A 22,552-nucleotide genomic window follows, 5' to 3' on the forward strand; every position below is an offset into this window, starting at 1 on the left:
TGCGCAGAATATGTTACCATGGCGACGTTATTCACGTTAAAACACACTAAAAATCCCATAGGAATGCATTAAATGCTAACTTTTACCTAGCATTAGCCATGTGAATAGTAGTAAGGCGCATCTTTTTTCATGGGAGTGAATGGCCCATTGGCTTCAATGCATTTCAGTCAAAGTTGTCCCACTCGGCCAGCGTTCATACCACAGCAACAAGACTCGGCATTCAACCTTAGGCCTCATCACCCAACACCCCAAGTCCACCATCTTGACCCGCACTCGTCTTTCATCCCTCGTTCTCTCCCATTGACTTCAATACATTTTAGTCAAAGATTTCCTACTCGGCCAGTGTTCATACCACAGCAACAAGACTAGGAATTCAACCTTAGTCCTCATCACCAAACACCTCAAGACCACCATCTTCACCCGCACTCGTCTTTCATCCCTCGTTCTCTCCCATTGACTTCAATGCATTTTGGTCAAAGTTTCATTATTTGGCCACTGCTCCTGCCACAGCTACAAGACTGAATAATTAAATTAATAAGTAAAAGCACCAGCTCTTCCCGGGTCAGCAGAATAGGCCCATCTCAAAATTTCTTCAGGAATTTTCGTTTCTAGTTTATTATTATTATTCTTCCGTGATTTTCGGCAATTAATGCGGGTCGTGCCGTAGCGTGCAGCCAGGCAAGCTATATATCAAAAGTGAGTCCTTCATGGTGTGAGGTGTGCTATTACTTTTCTGCGCAGAATATGTTACCATGGCGACGTTATTCACGTTAAAACACACTAAAAATCCCATAGGAATGCATTAAATGCTAACTTTTACCTAGCATTAGCCATGTGAATAGTAGTAAGGCGCATCTTTTTTCATGGGAGTGAATGGCCCATTGGCTTCAATGCATTTCAGTCAAAGTTGTCCCACTCGGCCAGCATTCATACCACAGCAACAAGACTCGGTATTCAACCTTAGGCCTCATCACCCAACACCCCAAGTCCACCATCTTGACCCGCACTCGTCTTTCATCCCTCGTTCTCTCCCATTGACTTCAATACATTTTAGTCAAAGATTTCCTACTCGGCCAGTGTTCATACCACAGCAACAAGACTAGGAATTCAACCTTAGTCCTCATCACCAAACACCTCAAGACCACCATCTTCACCCGCACTCGTCTTTCATCCCTCGTTCTCTCCCATTGACTTCAATGCATTTCAGTCAAAGTTTTCCCACTGGGCCAACGTTTATGCCACAGCAACAAGATTCGGTATTCAACCTTAGGCCTCATCACCCAACACCACAAGTCCAACATCTTGACCCACACTCGTCTTTCATCCCTCGTTCTTTCCCATTGACTTCAATGCATTTCAGTCAAAGTTGTCCCTCTCGGCCAGCGTTCATACCACAGCAACAAGACTCGGTATTCAACCTTAGGCCTCATCACCCAACACCCCAAGTCCATCATCTTGACCCGCACTCGTCTTTCATCCCTCGTTCTCTCCCATTGACTTCAATGCATTTCAATCAAAGTTTTGCCACTTGGCCAGTGTTAATGCCACAGCAACAAGACTTGGTATTAAACCTCAGGCCTCATCACCAAACACATAGCAACTGCCTAGCAACCACCTAGCAACAGCTTAGCAACTACCTACAATTTCATAGCAACACCTTAGCAACCATCTAGCTATGCCTAGCAACCAGCTACTGAGACCATAGCAACACCTTCTGACAACATAGCAACCACCTAGCAACACCTTAGCAACCACCTAGAATTGCATAGCAACACCATAGCAACCATCTAGCTATGCCTAGCAACCAGCTACTGAAACCTTAGCAACGCCTTCTGACATCATAGCAACCCACTAGCAGCACCTAGCAACCACCTAGCAACACCTTAGCAACCACCTAGAATTGCATAGCAACACCATAGCAACCATCTAGCTATGCCTAGCAACCAGCTACTGAGACCATAGCAACGCCATCTGACAACATAGCAACCACCTAGCAACACCTTAGCAACCACCTAGAATTGCATAGCAACACCATAGCAACCATCTAGCTATGCCTAGCAACCAGCTACTGAGACCATAGCAACGCCTTCTGACATCATAGCAACCAGCTTGCAGCACCTAGCAACCACCTACCAACACCTTAGCAACCACCTAAAATTGCATAGCAACACCATAGCAACCATCTAGCTATGCCTAGCAACCAGCTACTGAGACCATAGCAACGCCTTCTGACATCATAGCAACCAGCTTGCAGCACCTAGCAACCACCTACCCATACCTTAGCAACCACCTACAATTGCATAGCAACACCATAGCAACCATCTAGCTATGCCTAGCAACCAGCAACTGAGACCATAGCAACGCCATCTGACATCATAGCAACCGACTTGCAGCACCTAGCAACCACCTACCAACACCTTAGCAACCACCTATAATTGCATAGCAACACCATAGCAACCATCTAGCTATGCCTAGCAACCAGCTACTGAGACCTTAGCAACGCCTTCTGACATCATAGCAACCCACTTGCAGCACCTAGCAACCACCTAGCAACACCATAGCAACCACCAAAAAATGCATAGCAACACCATAGCAACCATTTAGCTATGCCTAGCAACCAGCTGCTGAGACCATAGCAAGGCCTTCTGATGCCATTGCAAACACCTTGCAGCACCTAGCAACCACCATGCAACACCATAGCAACCATGTAGCAACGCCTAGCAACCAGCTACCAACACCCTTGCAATGCCTAATAACAACATTGCAACCACCTAGCAATGCCTAGCGGCACTACAGCAACCGCCTAGCAGCACCATAGCACCAAACTAGCAACATCATAGCAATCACCTAGCAGTGCACAGACCAGCCACTTTATTAGTAGCACAGGCTCTTCCTCGGTCAGCATAATAGGCCCATCTCAAAATTTCTTCAGGAATTTTCGTTTCTAGTTATTATTATTATTCTTCCGTAGATTTTCGGCAATTAATGCGGGTCGTACCGTAGCGTGCAGCCAGGCAAGCTATATGTCAAAAGTGAGTCCTTGGTTGTGTGAGGTGTGCTATTACTTTTCTGCGCAGAATATGTTACCATGGCGACGTTATTCACGTTCAAACACACTTAAAATCCCATAGGAATGCATTGAATGCTAACTTTTACCTAGCATTAGCCATGTGAATAGTAGTAAGGCGCATCTTTTTTCATGGGAGTGAATGGCCCATTGACTTCAATGCATTTCAGTCAAAGTTGTCCCACTCGGCCAGCGTTCATACCACAGCAACGAGACTCGGTATTCAACCTTAGGCCTCATCACCCAACACCCCAAGTCCAACATCTTGACCCACACTCGTCTTTCATCCCTCGTTCTCTCCCATTGACTTCAATGCATTTCAGTCAAAGTTTTCCCACTCGGCCAGCATTCATACCACAGCAACAAGACTCGGTATTCAACCTCAGGCCTCATCACCCAACACCCCAAGTCCAACATCTTGACCCGCACTCGTCTTTCATCCCTCGTTCTCTCCCATTGACTTCAATGCATTTCAGTCAAAGTTGTCCCACTCGGCCAGCGTTCATACCACAGCAACAAGACTCGGTATTCAACCTCAGGCCTCATCACCCAACACCCCAAGTCCACCATCTTGACCCGCACTCGTCTTTCATCCCTCGTTCTCTCCCATTGACTTCAATGCATTTTGGTCAATGTTTTCCTACTTGGCCAGTGTTCATACCACAGCAATAAGACTAGGTATTCAACCTCAGGCCTCATCACCCAACACCCCAAGTCCACCATCCTGACCCGCACTCGTCTTTCATCCCTTGTTCTCTCCCATTGACTTCAATGCATTTTGGTCAAAGTTTCATTATTTGGCCACTGCTCCTGCCACAGCTACAAGACTGAATAATTAAATCAATAAGTAAAAGCACCTGCTCTTCCTCGGTCAGCAGAATAGGCCCATCTCAAAATTTCTTCAGGAATTTTCGTTTCTAGTTATTATTATTCTTCCGTAGATTTTCGGCAATTAATGCGGGTCGTACCGTAACGTGCAGCCAGGCAATCTATATATCAAAAGTGAGTCCTTGGTTGTGTGAGGTGTGCTATTACTTTTCTGCGCAGAATATGTTACCATGGCGACGTTATTCACGTTCAAACACACTAAAAATCCCATAGGAATGCATTAAATGCTAACTTTTACCTAGCATTAGCCATGTGAATAGTAGTAAGGCGCATCTTTTTTCATGGGAGTGAATGGCCCATTGGCTTCAATGCATTTCAGTCAAAGTTGTCCCACTCGGCCAGCGTTCATACCACAGCAACAAGACTCGGTATTCAACCTTAGGCCTCATCACCCAACACCCCAAGTCCACCATCTTGACCCGCACTCGTCTTTCATCCCTCGTTCTCTCCCATTGACTTCAATACATTTTAGTCAAAGATTTCCTACTCGGCCAGTGTTCATACCACAGCAACAAGACTAGGAATTCAACCTTAGTCCTCATCACCAAACACCTTAAGACCACCATCTTCACCCGCACTCGTCTTTCATCACTCGTTCTCTCCCATTGACTTCAATTCATTTCAGTCAAAGTTTTCCCACTGGGCCAACGTTTATGCCACAGCAACAAGACTAGGTATTAAACCTTAGGCCTCATCATCCAACACCACAAGTTCAACATCTTGACCCGCACTCGTCTTTCATCCCTCGTTCTCTCCCATTGACTTCAATGGATTTCAATCAAAGTTTTGCCACTTGGCCAGTGTTAATGCCACAGCAACAAGACTTGGTATTACACCTCAGGCATCATCACCAAACACATAGCAACTGCCTAGCAACCACCTAGCAACACCTTAGCAACTACCTACAATTTCATAGCAACACCTTAGCAACCATCTAGCTATGCCTAGCAACCAGCTACTGAGAACATAGCAACGCCTTCTGACATCATAGCAACCCACTTGCAGCACCTAGCAACCACCTAGCAACACCTTAGCAACCACCTAGAATTGCATAGCAACACCATAGCAACCATCTAGCTATGCCTAGCATCCAGCTACTGAGACCTTAGCAACGCCTTCTGACATCATAGCAACCCACTTGCAACACCTAGCAACCACCTAGCAACACCTTAGCAACCACCTAGAATTGCATAGCAACACCATAGCAACCATCTAGCTATGCCTAGCAACCAGCTACTGAGACCTTAGCAACGCCTTCTGACATCATAGCAACCCACTTGCAGCACCTAGCAACCACCTAGCAACACCTTAGCAACCACCTAGAATTGCATAGCAACACCATAGCAACCATCTAGCTATACCTAGCAACCAGCTACTGAGTCCTTAGCAACGCCTTCTGACATCATTGCAACCCACTTGCAGCACCTAGCAACCACCTAGCAACACTTTAGCAACCACCTATAATTGCATAGCAACACCATAGCAACCATTTAGTTATGCCTAGCAACCAGCTACTGAGACCATAGCAACGCCTTCTGATGTCATAGCAAACACCTTGCAGCACCTAGCAACCACCTAGCAACACCATAGCAACCACCTATAATTGCATAGCAACAACATAGCAACCACGTAGCAATGCCTAGCAATCAGCTACCAACACACTTGCAATGCCTAATAACAACATTGCAACCACCTAACAATGCCTAGCGGCACTTCGGTAACCACCTAGCAGCACCGTAGCAACTAATTTGCAAATCTTAGCAATCACCAAGCAGTACACAGACGAGCCATTTTGTTAGTAGCACAGGCTCTTCCACGATCAGCGGAATAGGCCCATCTCAAAATTTCTTCAGGAATTTTCGTTTCTAGTTTATTATTTATTATTCTTCCGTAGATTTTCGGCAATTAATGCGGGTCGTACCGTAGCGTGCAGCCAGGCAAGCTATATGTCAAAAGTGAGTCCTTCATGGTGTGAGGTGTGCTATTACTTTTCTGCGCAGAATATGTTACCATGGCGACGTTATTCACGTTAAAACACACTAAAAATCCCATAGGAATGCATTAAATGCTAACTTTTACCTAGCATTAGCCATGTGAATAGTAGTAAGGCGCATCTTTTTTCATGGGAGTGAATGGCCCATTGACTTCAATGCATTCCAGTCAAAGTTGTCCCACTCCTGCCAGCGTTCATACCACAGCAACAAGACTTGGTATTCAACCTTAGGCCTCATCACCCAACACCCCAAGTCCAACATCTTGACCCACACTCGTCTTTCATCCCTCGTTCTCTCCCATTGACTTCAATGCATTTCAGTCAAAGTTTTCCTATACGGCCAGTGTTCATACCACTGCAACAAGACTAGGTATTCAACCTCAGGCCTCATCACCCAACACCCCAAGACCACCATCTTGACCCGCACTCGTCTTTCATCCCTCGTTCTCTCCCATTGACTTCAATGCATTTCAGTCAAAGTTGTCCCACTCGGCCAGCGTTCATACCAGAGGAACAAGACTTGGTATTCAACCTTAGGCATCATCACCCAACACTGCAAGTCCAACATCTTGACCCGCACTCGTCTTTCATCCCTCGTTCTCTCCCATTGACTTTAATGCATTTCGTTCAAAGTTTTCCTGCTAGGCGAGGGTTTATGCCACAACAATAAGACTTGTTATTAAACCTCAGGCACAATCACCCAACACCTTAAGACCCCCATCCTGACCCGCACTCGTCCTTCATCCCTCGTTCTCTCACATTGACTTCAATGCATTTCAGTCAAAGTTGTCCCACTCGGCCAGCGTTCATACCACAGCAACAAGACTCGGTATTCAACCTTAGGCCTCATCACCCATCACCCCAAGTCCAACATCTTGACCCGCACTCGTCTTTCATCCCTCGTTCTCTCCCATTGACTTCAATGCATTTCATTCAAAGTTGCCCAACTCCGCCAGTGTTCATACCACAGCAACAAGGCTCGGTATTCAACCTTAGGCCTCATCACCCAACACCCCAAGTCCAACATCTTGACCCGCACTCGTCTTTCATCCCTCGTTCTCTCCCATTGACTTCAATGCATTTCAGTCAAAGTTGTCCCACTTGGCCAGCGTTCATACCAGAGCAACAAGACTTGGTATTCAACCTTAGGCCTCATCACCCAACACCCCAAGTCCAACATCTTGACCCACACTCGTCTTTCATCCCTCGTTCTCTCCCATTGAATTCAATAGATTTTAGTCAAAGTTTTCCTACTCGGCCAGGGTTTATGCCACAACAATAAGACTCGGTATTAAACCTCAGGCACCATCACCCAACACCTTAAGACCCCCATCCTGACCCGCACTCGTCCTTCATCCCTCGTTCTCTCACATTGACTTCAATGCATTTCTGTCAAAGTTTCATTATTTGGCCAATACTACTGCCACAGCAACAAGACTAAATAATTAAATCAATAAGTAAAAGCACCAGCTCTTCCAAGGTCAGTGGAATAGGCCCATCTCAAAATTTCTTCAGGAATTTTCGTTTCTAGTATATTTATTATTATTCTTCCGTAGATTTTCGGCAATTAATGCGGGTCGTACCGTAGCGTGCAGCCAGGCAATCTATATATCAAAAGTGAGTCCTTGGTTGTGTGAGGTGTGCTATTACTTTTCTGCGCAGAATATGTTACCATGGCGACGTTATTCACGTTCAAACACACTTAAAATCCCATAGGAATGCATTAAATGCTAACTTTTACCTAGCATTAGCCTGACTAACCATGTGAATAGTAGTAAGGCGCATCTTTTTTCATGGGAGTGAATGGCCCATTGGCTTCAATGCATTTCAGTCAAAGTTGTCCCACTCGGCCAGCGTTCATACCAGAGCAACAAGACTTGGTATTCAACCTTAGGCCTCATCACCCAACACCCCAAGTCCACCATCTTGACCCGCACTCGTCTTTCATCCCTCGTTCTCTCCCATTGACTTCAATGCATTTCAGTCAAAGTTGTCCCACTCGGCCAGCATTCATACCACAGCAACAAGACTCGGTATTCAACCTTAGGCCTCATCACCCAACACCCCAAGTCCACCATCTTGACCCGCACTCGTCTTTCATCCCTCGTTCTCTCCCATTAACTTCAATACATTTCAGTCAAAGTTTTCCCACTGGGCCAGTGTTCATACCACAGCAACAAGACTCGGTATTATACCGTAGGCCTCATCACTCAACACCCCAAGTCCACCATCTTGACCCGCACTCGTCTTTCATCCCTCGTTCTCTCCCATTGACTTCAATGCATTTCATTCAAAGTTGCCCAACTCCGCCAGTGTTCATACCACAGCAAAAAGGCTCGGTATTCAACCTTAGGCCTCATCACCCAACACCCCAAGTCCAACATCTTGACCCGCACTCGTCTTTCATCCCTCGTTCTCTCCCATTGACTTCAATGCATTTCAGACAAAGTTGTCCCACTCGGCCAGCGTTCATACCAGAGCAACAAGACTTGGTATTCAACCTTAGGCCTCATCACCCAACACCCCAAGTCCAACATCTTGACCCACACTCGTCCTTCATCCCTCGTTCTCTCACATTGACTTCAATGCATTTCAGTCAAAGTTTTCCTATTCGGCCAGTGTTCATACCACAGCAATAACACTCGGTATTAAACTTTAGGCCTCATCACCAAACACCTTAAGACCACCATCTTCACCAGCACTCCTCTTTCATCCCTCGTTCTCTCCCATTGACTTTAATGCATTTCGGTCAAAGTTCTCCTACTAGGCCACGGTTTATGCCACAACAATAAGACTCGGTATTCAACCTTAGGCCTCATGACCCAACGCCCCAAGTCCACCATCTTGACCCGCACTCGTCTTTCATCCCTCGTTCTCTCCCATTGACTTTAATACATTTCAGTCAAAGTTTTCCCACTCGGCCAGCGTTCATACCACAGCAATAAGACTCGGTATTCAACCACAGGCATCATCACACAACACCTTAAGACCACCATCCTGACCCGCACTCGTCTTTCATCCCTCTTTCTCTCCCATTGACTTCAATGCATTTCAGTCAAAGTTGTCCCACTCGGCCAGCGTTCATACCACAGCAACAAGACTAGGTATTCAACCTCAGGCCTCATCACCCAACACCCCAAGTCCACCATCTTGACCCGCACTCGTCTTTCATCCCTCGTTCTCTCCCATTGACTTCAATGCATTTTAGTCAAAGTTTTCCCACTGGGCCAGTGTTCATGCCAGAGCAACAAGACTCGGAATTCAACCTTAGGCCTCATCACTCAACACCAGAAGTCGAACATCTTGACGCGCACTCGTCTTTCATCCCTCGTTCTCTCCCATTGACTTTAATGCTTTTCAACCAAAGTTTTGCCACTTAGCCAGTGTTAATGCCACAGCAACAAGACTTGGTATTCAACCTCAGGCCTCATCACCAAACGCCTAGCAACTGCCTAGCAACCACCTAGCAACACCTTAGCAACTACCTACAATTTCATAGCAACACCTTAGCAACTGTAGGATCACGCAGGCCCCACAGCCAGTATTTTATGGCCGCTGAGGGAGTGAGTCGGCCATGCCAAGATCTCCCTCCGTACCTCTTTGACCCAGGGCCCCTCTCCAGGAAGCCGAAGCCCGCATTCCAATGTTTATGGCCCTCAAACGGAGGACCCAGATAGTGGAAAGGGGGGGGAGATCCTGCATCTCTCTGGAGTGGGACAAAGCTAAAATCATATGCCATCTATTGTGTATTTGATTGTGTGTTATCCTCACTATTAGTTGGCATCATTACTGTAAACTTGGTGGATGTGTATGTGTCAGTCACAATTGTCTTTTATTTTTCTTATGAATGTCCCATTGTATCTTTGCCACTTGGACAATTATATACATATATATATATATATATATATTAATATGCACAGATAGGTAAACACTGGGGTTATCCAACCACGTGCTCACACCTCTCTCAGAGAATAGGGGAAATGAGTTTAAGTGGTGTAACCAAGTAGGTAGAAATGTTTGAGCACATAGTTATTTAGTTAATAGAACTAAGGAAGGCCCCCACCCCTCACCAAAAGGGGGGGGGGGAAGGGGTAGAAATGCGGTTGCTTATCTATGCCTTACAGTCGTAAATCAGAGATTCGCGCTCTTTTCCTGCCTCCCTTTGTCTGAAAGAGACTATGCAATGTATGTTAAAACTTGTGTACTGAACCCCTTTTAATAGCCCAATTTGCTACATTTTATAATTTTGCAATGTATAATCAACACTGTTCTTTCACTGAAGTAAAGAAAGTTACCCAAGCCATCCTTAATTAGGACACACTGTATGCAATGGGGTACAGCTTCAGTAAAATATACCTGAACTTGTCACAGCTGTGAGATATGCCACCTAGCCATGTATTCTGTACATTGATGGCAATAATAAGCATGCACCTCATAAGAGGAATTATAAATTAATCAATGAAAATTAGCAAAGGTTTGGATCAAAGGTGGAATATCATGTTTGGTATCAATGTCATCCTAAATTATGTCCGAATATGAATCCGGGGACGGATTACTACACAATTGAACCTATCCAAAGCTAAATTACTGAATTAAAATCAGCATAAAATTTGGCAAAAGACCACCATAAATCTATGGTGCCATTCGGGGAGCCTGCAACCGGCCCCTCGGATCCAGGTACCAATTCTCATTGGGTATGAGTTGGACCCTGGGTCATGAATATTCATGGGACCCATGGGGCATAAAAACCTCACACCCAGAGAATCGAGAGGAGGAGGAGGAAAAGAAGTCATCGAAAAACGTCATCGAAAAAGGAGAAGAAAACGTAAAGCCTCCAATCCAAGACTGCGGGAGAAACTACGCGCGGAGAAGATTAAATCTACCATCGAAACTACGAAGCCTCTTCGCCGCGAGTTTCAACAAAAGACAAAGCTGATCCCCGCTGCAATCACGTAAACTCACCGACAACTCTCTAATAAGCAACTAGTACCGGCTGATCTACGCCGAAATCTGGGTTGCCTGTTTAGATCCTAGGCTTGCCGTTGCAGAACAGTATTTAATCAAAGCTTATCACTGTTTCCTACTGTAAATCCATTTTCCGTAATTTCGTTATTGTGTTTGTATGTATTAGGTTATGTGTAATGTTTGTCCTGTTTTAGTGTAGTATTAGAATAAACGCATGCTGTTCACATTTTAAATCTCCCTCTCTGTGCTTACAATAAGTCACTTTATTGGTCTGAATCCCGTTACTGAGCTTTGAAGTCCCACTCGCGTCCTCAAGTATCGCGAGACTCTCTCTTTGGCCAAGAGCTGAGTCGCTAGGTTACAGAAAGAAGCTAACCCGGTGGACGGGCAGCTATCTTAGACTGAGTAGTGATACCAACGAATGAATTCCATTCACATTCTGGACTTAAATCATCCAGATCTTTACCAAGTGGGACTAATATAAAGACTGTGATATCGGAACAACAACTCAAACCTAATATTCCCTATTTAATTGTGTATGAATTAATAATTAATTAATTCATAATCAATTCCCCTGAACATTGGTGGGAAACCATCCCCATTTGAGCTGTTCAATTCCTACACAACCATCTAGCTATGCCTAGCAACCAGCTACTGAGCCTATAGCAACACCTTCTGACAACATAGCAACCACCTAGCAACACCTTAGCAACCACCTAGAATTGCATAGCAACACCATAGCAACCATCTAGCTATGCCTAGCAACCAGCTACTGAGACCATAGCAACGCCTTCTGACATCATAGCAACCCGCTTGCAGCACCTAGCAACCACCTAGCAACACCTTAGCAACCACCTAGAATTGCATAGCAACACCATAGCAACCATCTAGCTATGCCTAGCAACCAGCTACTGAGACCATAGCAACGCCATCTGACATCATAGCAACCGACTTGCAGCACCTAGCAACCACCTAGCAACACCTTAGCAACCACCTATAATTGCATAGCAACACCATAGCAACCATCTAGCTATGCCTAGCAACCAGCTACTGAGACCTTAGCAACGCCTTCTGACATCATAGCAACCCACTTGCAGCACCTAGCAACCACCTAGCAACACCTTACCAACCACCTATAATTGCATAGCAACACCATAGCAACCATCTAGCTATGCCTAGCAACCAGCTACTGAGACCATAGCAAGACCTCCTGATGCCATAGCAAACACCTTGCAGCACCTAGCAACCACCATGCAACACCATAGCAACCACGTAGCAACACCTAGCAACCAGCTACCAACACCGTTGCAATGCCTAATAACAACATTGCAACCACCTAGCAATGCCTAGCGCCACTTCAGCAACCGCCTGGAAGCACCATAGCACCGAACTAGCAACATCATAGCAATCACCTAGCAGTGCACAGACCACCCATTTTATTAGTAGCACAGGCTCTTCCACGGTCAGCGGAATAGGCCCATCTCAAAATTTCTTCAGGAATTTTCGTTTCTAGTTATGGGCCTATTCATGTAATGAAAGGCCCATATTACTCTTCACCTAGTAAATTACATTTTGCCAATTTGCGCTGAGCCCGTGAATGGCACGGAGCTCACTTTGGTAACAAATCGTAGGGCTTGCCTAGCCGGACGGATTGACATATCGATTGTCTCCGTACTCCTTACGGATTGCGTGCAGTTGCCTCTCAATGTCGAAAAAAAAACTTTATTATTATTATTATTTATTATGGGCCTATTCATGTAATGAAAGGCCCATATTACTCTTCACCTAGTAAATTACATTTAGCCAATTTGCGCTGAGCCCGTGAAAGGCACGGAGCTCACTTTGATGCCAAATCGTAGGGCTTACTTAGCTGCACGGATTGGCATATCGTTTGTCTCCGTACTGCTTACGGATTGCGTGCAATTGCCTCTCAAAGTCGAAAAAAAACTTTATTATTATGGGCCTATTCATGTAATGAAAGGCCCATATTGTTCTTCACCTAGTAAATTACATTTTGCCAATTTGCGCTGAGCCTGTGAAAGGCATGGAGCTCACGTTGGGGCCAAATCGTAGGGCTTACCTTGCCGGACGGATTGACATATCGTTTGTCTCCGTACTGCTTACGGATTGCGTGCAATTCCCTCTCAAAGTGGAAAAAAAACTTTATTATTTATTATTTATTATTATTATTCTTCCGTGATTTTCGGCAATTAATGCGGGTCGTGCCGTAGCGTGCAGCCAGGCAAGCTATATATCAAAAGTGAGTCCTTCATGGTGTGAGGTGTGCTATTACTTTTCTGCGCAGAATATGTTACCATGGCGACGTTATTCACGTTAAAACACACTTAAAATCCCATAGGAATGCATTGAATGCTAACTTTTACCTAGCATTAGCCTGACTAACCATGTGAATAGTAGTAAGGCGCATCTTTTTTCATGGGAGTGAATGGCCCATTCACTTCAATGCATTTCAGTCAAAGTTTTCCCACTCGGCCAGCGTTCATAATACAGCAACAAGACTCGGTATTCAACCTTAGGCCTCATCACCCAACACCCCAAGTCCACCATCTTGACCCGCACTCGTCTTTCATCCCTCGTTCTCTCCCATTGACTTCAATGCATTTCAATCAAAGTTTTCCTACTCGGCCAGTGTTCATACCACAGCAACAAGACTTGGTATTCAACCTCAGGCCTCATCACCAAACACCTTAAGACCACCATCTTCACCCGCACTCGTCTTTCATCCCTCGTTCTCTCCCATTGACTTCAATGCATTTTAGTCAAAGTTTTCCCACTCGGCCAGCGTTCATACCACAGCAATAAGACTCGGTATTCATCCACAGGGATCATCACACAACACCTTAAGACCACCATCCTGACCCGCACTCGTCTTTCATCCCTCGTTCTCTCCCATTGACTTCAATGCATTTCAATCAAAGTTTTGCCAATTAGCCAGTGTTAATGCCACAGCAACAAGACTTGGTATTCAACCTCAGGCCTCATCACCAAACACTTAGCAACTGCCTAGCAACCACCTAGCAACACCTTAGCAACTACCTACAATTTCATAGCAACACCTTAGCAAACATCTAGCTATGCCTAGCAACCAGCTACGGAGCCCATAGCAACACCTTCTGACAACATAGCAACCACCTAGCAACACCTTAGCAACCACCTACAATTGCATAGCAACACCATAGCAACCATCTAGCTATGCCTAGCAACCAGCTACTGAGACCATAGCAACGCCTTCTGACATCATAGCAACCCGCTTGCAGCACCTAGCAACCACCTAGCAACACCTTAGCAACCACCTATAATTGCATAGCAACACCATAGCAACCAGCTACTGAGACCATAGCAACGCCTTCTGACATCATAGCAACCAGCTTGCAGCACCTAGCAACCACCTAGCAACACCTTAGCAACCACCTATAATTGCATAGCAACACCATAGCAACCATCTAGCTATGCCTAGCTACCACCAACTGAGACCATAGCAACGCCATCTGACATCATAGCAACCAACTTGCAGCACCAAGCAACCACCTAGCAACACCTTAGCAACCACCTACAATTGCATAGCAACACCATAGCAACCATCTAGCTATGCCTAGCAACCAGCTACTGAGACCATAGCAACGCCTTCTGACATCATAGCAACCCACTTGCAGCACCTAGCAACCACCTAGCAACACCTTAGCAACCACCTAGAATTGCATAGCAACACCATAGCAACCATCTAGCTATGCCTAGCAACCAGCTACTGAGACCATAGCAACGCCTTCTGACATCATAGCAACCCACTTGCAGCACCTAGCAAGCACCTAGCAACACCATAGCAACCACCAAAAAATGCATAGCAACACCATAGCAACCATTTAGTTATGCCTAGCGACCAGCTACTGAGACCATAGCAACGCCTTCTGATGCCATAGCAAACACCTTGTAGCACCTAGCAACCACCATGCAACACCATAGCAACCACCTATAATTGCATAGCAACAACATAGCAACCACGTAGCAATGCCTAGCAAACAGCTACCAACACACTTGCAATGCCTAATAACAACATTGCAACCACCTAGCAATGCCTAGCGGCACTTCAGCAACCGCCTAGAAGCACCATAGCACTGAACTAGCAACATCATAGCAATCACCTAGCAGTGCACAGACCAGCCACTTTATTAGTAGCACAGGCTCTTCCTCGGTCAGCAGAATAGGCCCATCTCAAAATTTCTTCAGGAATTTTCGTTTCTAGTTTATTATTTATTATTCTTCCGTAGATTTTCGGCAATTAATGCGGGTCGTACCGTAGCGTGCAGCCAGGCAAGCTATATGTCAAAAGTGAGTCCTTCATGGTGTGAGGTGTGCTATTACTTTTCTGCGCAGAATATGTTACCATGGCGACGTTATTCACGTTAAAACACACTAAAAATCCCATAGGAATGCATTAAATGCTAACTTTTACCTAGCATTAGCCATGTGAATAGTAGTAAGGCGCATCTTTTTACATGGGAGTGAATGGCCCATTGGCTTCAATGCATTTTAGTCAAAGTTGTCCCACTCGGCCAGCGTTCATACCAGAGCAACAAGACTTGTTATTCAACCTTAGGCCTCATCACCCAACACCCCAAGTCCAACATCTTCACCCGCACTCGTCTTTCATCCCTCGTTCTCTCCCATTGACTTCAATGCATTTCAGTCATAGTTTTACCACTCGGCCAGCATTCATACCATAACAACAAGACTCGGTATTCAAGCTTAGGCCTCATCACCCAACACATTAAGACCACCATCTTGACCCGCACTCGTTTTTCATCCCTCGTTCTCTCCCATTGACTTCAATGCATTTCAGTCAAAGTTTTCCCACTGGGCCAGTGTTCATACCACAGCAACAAGGCTCGGTATTATACCGTACGCCTCATCACTCAACACCGCAAGTCCAACATCTTGACCCGCACTCGTCTTTCATCCCTCGTTCTCTCCCATTGACTTCAATGCATTTCAGTCAAAGTTTTCCCACTGGGCCAGTGTTCATACCACACCAACAAGACTCGGTATTATACCGTAGGCCTCATCACTCAACACCGCAAGTCCAACATCTTGACCCGCACTCGTCTTTCATCCCTCGTTCTCTCCCATTGACTTCAATGCAATTCTGTCAAAGTTTCATTATTTGGCCACTACTTCTGCCACAGCTACAAGACTGAATAATTAAATCAATAAGTAAAAGCACCAGCTCTTCCTCGGTCAGCAGAATAGGCCCATCTCAAAATTTCTTCAGGAATTTTCGTTTCTAGTTATTATTTATTATTCTTCCGTGATTTTCGGCAATTAATGCGGGTCGTACCGTAGCGTGCAGCCAGGCAATCTATATATCAAAAGTGAGTCCTTGGTTGTGTGAGGTGTGCTATTACTTTTCTGCGCAGAATATGTTACCATGGCGACGTTATTCACGTTAAAACACACTTAAAATCCCATAGGAATGCATTGAATGCTAACTATTACCTAGCATTAGCCAGACTAACCATGTGAATAGTAGTAAGGCGCATCTTTTTTCATGGGAGTGAATGGCCCATTGACTTCAATGCATTTCAGTCAAAGTTGTCCCACTCGGCCAGCGTTCATACCACAGCAACAAGACTCGGTATTCAACCTTAGGCCTCATCACCCAACACCCCAAGTCCACCATCTTGACCCGCACTCGTCTTTCATCCCTTGTTCTCTCCTATTGACTTCAATGCATTTCAGTCAAAGTTTTCCCACTCGGCTAGCGTTCATACCACAGCAACAAGATTCGGTATTCAACCTTAGGCCTCATCACCCATCACCCCAAGTCCAACATCTTGACCCGCACTCGTCTTTCATCCCTTGTTCTCTCCCATTGACTTTAATGCATTTCAGTCAAAGTTTTCCCACTTGGTCAGGGTTAATGCCACAGCAACAGGACTTGGTATTTAACCTCAGGCCTCATCACCAAACACCTAGCAACTACCTTGCAACCACCTAGCAACACCTTAGCAACCACCTAGAATTGCATAGCAACACCATAGCAAGCATCTAGCTATGCCTAGCAACCAGCTACTGAGACCAGAGCAACGCCTTATGACACCATAGCAACCACCTTGCAGCAGCTAGCAACCACCTAGCAACACCATAGCAACCACAAAAAATGCATAGCAACACCATAGCAACCATTTTGCTATGCCTAGCAACCAGCTACTGAGACCATAGCAACACCTTCTGACATCATAGCAACCCACTTGCAGCACCTAGCAACCACCTAGCAACACCTTAGCAACCCACTTGCAGCACCTAGCAACCACCTAGCAACACCTTAGCAACCACCTAGAATTGCATAGCAACACCATAGCAACCATCTAGCTATGCCTAGCAACCAGCTACTGAGACCATAGCAACACCTTCTGACAACATAGCAACCACCTAGCAACACCTTAGCAACCACCTAGAATTGCATAGCAACACCATAGCAACCATCTAGCTATGCCTAGCAACCAGCTACTGAGACCATAGCAACGCCTTCTGACATCATAGCAACCCACTTGCAGCACCTAGCAACCACCTAGCAACACCTTAGCAAACACCTAGAATTGCATAGCAACACCATAGCAACCATCTAGCTATGCCTAGCAACCAGCTACTGAGACCATAGCAACGCCATCTGACATCATAGCAACCACCTTGCAGCAGCTAGCAACCACCTAGCAACACCATAGCAACCACCAAAAAATGCATAGCAACACCATAGCAACCATCTAGCTATGCCTAGCAACCAGCTACTGAGACCATAGCAATGCCTTCTGACATCATAGCAACCCACTTGCAGCACCTAGCAACCACCTAGCAACACCTTAGCAACCACCTACAATTGCATAGCAACACCATAGCAACCATCTAGCTATGCCTAGCAACCAGCTACTGAGACCATAGCAATGCCTTCTGACGCCATAGCAACCACCTTGCAGCACCTAGCAACCACCTAGCAACACCATAGCAACCACCAAAAAATGCATAGCAACACCATAGCAACCATTTAACTATGTCTAGCAACCACCTACTTTGACCATAGCAACACCTTCTGACACTGTAACAACCACCTTGCAACCTCCTAGCAACACCATAGCTACCACCTAGAAATGCATTGCAACACCATAGCAACCACCTAGCAACACCTTAGCAACCATCTAGCTATGCCTAGCAACCAGCTACTGAGACCATAGCAACACCTTCTGACAACATGGCAACCACCTAGCAACACCTTAGCAACCACCTAGAATTGCATAGCAACACCATAGCAACCATCTAGCTATGCCTAGCAACCAGCTACTGAGACCATAGCAACACCTTCTGACAACATAGCAACCACCTAGCAACACCTTAGCAACCACCTAGAATTGCATAGCAACACCATAGCAACCATCTAGCTATGCCTAGCAACCAGCTACTGAGACCATAGCAACGCCTTCTGACATCATAGCAACCCACTTGCAGCACCTAGCAACCACCTAGCAACACTTTAGCAACCACCTAGAATTGCATAGCAACACCATAGCAACCATCTAGCTATGCCTAGCAACCATCTAGCAACCAGCTACTGACACCATAGCAACACCTTCCGACACCATAGCAACCACCTAGCAACACCTTAGCAACCATCTAAAATTGCATAGCAACACCATAGCAACCACCTAGCTATGCCTAGTAACCACCTAGCAACCAGCTACTGAGACCATAGCAACGCCTTCCGACACCATAGCAACCACCTAGCAACACCATAGCAACCACCGATAATTGCATAGCAACACCATAGCAACCATCTAGCTATGCCTAGCAACCAGCTACTAAGACCATAGCGACACCTTCTGACATCATAGCAACCACCTTGCAGCAGCTAGCAACCACCTAGCAACACCATAGCAACCACCAAAAAATGCATAGCAACACCATAGCAACCATCTAGCTATGCCTAGCAACCAGCTACTGAGACCATAGCAACGCCTTCTGACATCATAGCAACCCACTTGCAACACCTTAGCAACCACCTAGAATTGCATAGCAACACCATAGCAACCATCTAGCTATGCCTAGCAACCAGCTACTAAGACCATAGCGACGCCTTCTGACATCATAGCAACCACCTTGCAGCAGCTAGCAACCACCTAGCAACACCATAGCAACCACCAAAAAATGCATAGCAACACCATAGCAACCATCTAGCTATGCCTAGCAACCAGCTACTGAGACCATAGCAACGCCTTCTGACATCATAGCAACCAGCTTACAGCACCTAGCAACCACCTAGCAACACCTTAGCAACCACCTAGAATTGCATAGCAACACCATAGCAACCATCTACCCACCCCTAGCAATCACCTACTGAGACCATAGCAATGCCTTCTGACATCATAGCAACCACCTTGCAGCACCTAGCAACCACCTAGCTACCACCTATAGCTGCATAGCAACACCATAGCAACCATCTAGCTATGCCTAGCAACCAGCTACTGAGACCATAGCAACGCCTTTTGACAACATAGCAACCACCTTGTAGCACCTGGTAACCACCTAGCAACAGCATAGCAACCACCTACAATTGCATAGCAACACCATAGCAACCATTTAGCCATGCCTATCAACCACCTACTGAGACCGTAGCAATGCCTTCTGACATCATAGCAACCACCTTGCACCACCTAGCAACAGCATAGCAACCACCTACAATTGCATAGCAACACCATAGCAACCATCTAGCTATGCCTAGCAACCACCTACTTAGACCATAGCAACGCCTTCTGACACCGTAACAGTCACCTTGCAGCACCTAGCAACCACCTTGCCACACCATTGCAACCACCTACAAATGCATAGCAACAATATAGCAACCACCTAGCAACCCCTAGCAACCAGCTAGAAACCAGCTACTGAGATCTTAGCAACGCCTTCTGACACCATAGCAACCACCTTGCAGCACCTACTAACCACCTAGAAACAGCATAGCAACCACCTACAATTGCATAGCAACACCATAGCAACCATCTAGCTATGCCTAGCAACCACCTACTTAGACCATAGCAACGCCTTCTGCCACCGTAACAGCCATCTTGCAGCACTTAGCAACCACCTAGCAATACCATAGCAACCACCTAGAAATGCATAGCAACACCTTAGCAACCACTTAGCTATGCCTAGCAACCAGTTACTGAGACCCTAGCAACACTTTCTGCCACCATATCAACCACCTAGCAGCACCCTAGCAACCACCTAAAATTGCATAGCAACACCATAGCAACCACCTAACAACCACCTAGCAACCAGCTACTCACACCATACATACACCTTCTGACACCATAGCAACCACCACGCAACACCCTAGCAACCACCTATAATTGCATAGCAACACCTTACCAACCAACTAGTAGCCAGCTACCGAAACCGTACCAACGCCTTCCGACACCATAGCAACCACCTAGTAATGCCTAGCAGCACCCTAGTAACCACCTAGCAACACTTATCGACACCCTAGCTGCTGTCTAGCAATGCTTAGCAACCACCTATCAACCTATACACTAGCTATCTACGCCTATCCATCCTCTGACACACACACATCCCCCACTAACAAACACCCACCTACATACCAACATAGACACATCCCAAGTAGCACTCAGACACACGCTCCCCCAACCCACAAACTCCCACTCACCCACACACCGCCCCAACCCAACACATTCTGCACTAATACATACTGTACCCGTCCATCAGTTACACTTCTCTTTCAGCCTCCCACCACACGCACAGAACTGAGAAAATCCAGCTTATATAATATATTGCGAAATATATTGAATTTAGACTCCTTGCCTTCCCTGATTGTGTTTAAAAATCTTTTAAACTCTGAGCTTAAACAACAGTGTCATTGTTCAATATAACTTGTATGTATAGCTTTAATATTTCTATGTTTCTCAGTTTGTGTTCATATTAATCATCTCTGTATGTATGTTCATACATGAAACTTTTATCTTACTTTTCTTATTTTCTGCCATCTTAGCTAGAACTTCCTGGAAGACGAGATATTGTATCTCAATGGAACCTTCCTAGTTAAACAAAGGATAGATAAATAAAAAATACAATTAGAAGACAGTAATGGTAACAGAAGCACACAGATTTCAACATACGGGACATGCATTTCTAGGGTGAATGAATATTTTAAGATTTAACACTTAATACTAGGGTACACACAATAAACCCATTTTATTTAATTAAGTTATCTCTGACAAAGGCGTATGACACTACTGTTAAAATATATATAACCATAAAGATTAAAAACTATAAATGACAGCGTTGTCGTTCGGATTTATGACAGGCGTACAAAAGCCGGAAGTTGATTTGCAGGTGTTATGCCGAAAAAGGCATCCCTGCCGTAGAATGCATGCCTGTCTCTAAATCACCGATTGGTCGCTGTTCTGACACGAGTTGAGCTACATTGTCAAAACCCTTAAAACCAGTATGCATTATAAGGCAGGGATGCGTTTTTCGCCATGTTTCGCCTGTTTACACGAAGCCTGAAGACGTGCGTGCCTAAATGCTTTATAGTTAGAAATAATTTAGTTGCATTGTTCAATCATTTGCACAATAGTAAAAAAAAAATCGTCACAAACCCATGTTAAAAACCTGATAAAATCGTGATTTAAATATAAACCCATTGTGATATAATATTTTCCTCCATATCGCCCACCCCTAATGCGCGCCCACATTGAGTCATATGTGCCCCGTTTAGACTAGGTCAAGACTTCGAGAATCGCTTGCATGCATACAAGGTGGTTGCTATGCCGTTGCTATGTGCCACTACTCACATATGATTGGATGTTGGATGAAAAGAATTGTCCAATACGAATGATTTATTCATACTATATATAACTTCCCAGATCTTTCTGGAAGTTGCAGGTGGTTTTGGCGGTTGGTTGAGACAAAAGCTACTGGATTTCATATTGCATTGCTACGAGTTTCCTGACTATCTAAACGTCACACGTCGAGCTGGTAAGCATCTGCTTTTTTATTTAACCTTTTCAACTGTAGTTTGCGGCTGCACGGTGGCGCAGTGTTTATCGGAGAAGGATCTCGGTTCGATCCTTCGGTTGGCCTTTCTGTGTGGACCTTGCGTGCTCTCCCCGTGTTCGCGTGGGGCTCCGCTTTCCCCCTAAAGCATGTCCCTTATACAGCTTTTAGCTGTAGTTTTGTTCGGCTATAACGGACATGCAGCTCCGGCTACAAGGCGCCTGGCGTGCCGGTGATTATTAATAGTCATGTATCTGGTCAGGTAAAGTTAGATTACTACACGTAAAATATAATAATCTATGCCACAAGGTTGTCTGCTGGGGTGTGGCAGGAGTAAATGGTGTCCTGTAGTTCTGTTCTGGCCGTACAGCAACCCTAGATATAACGAACTTTGGATATAATAACGGACTGCTTTGCCAAGTCCCTTGAAGTCCGTTATAACTGGATTTTACTGTACTCGCGACTGATTTCTCCTCATGAAAACCATAATATTGTATGTACACATCAAATTATTATATATCTGAGTAGCCCAGAAAGTCCTGAAAACAAAACCATAAATCATATGT

The sequence above is a fragment of the Paramormyrops kingsleyae genome, unplaced genomic scaffold (assembly GCF_048594095.1).
Source record: "Paramormyrops kingsleyae isolate MSU_618 unplaced genomic scaffold, PKINGS_0.4 ups53, whole genome shotgun sequence".
In the NCBI taxonomy this organism is placed as follows: Eukaryota; Metazoa; Chordata; class Actinopteri; order Osteoglossiformes; family Mormyridae; genus Paramormyrops; species Paramormyrops kingsleyae.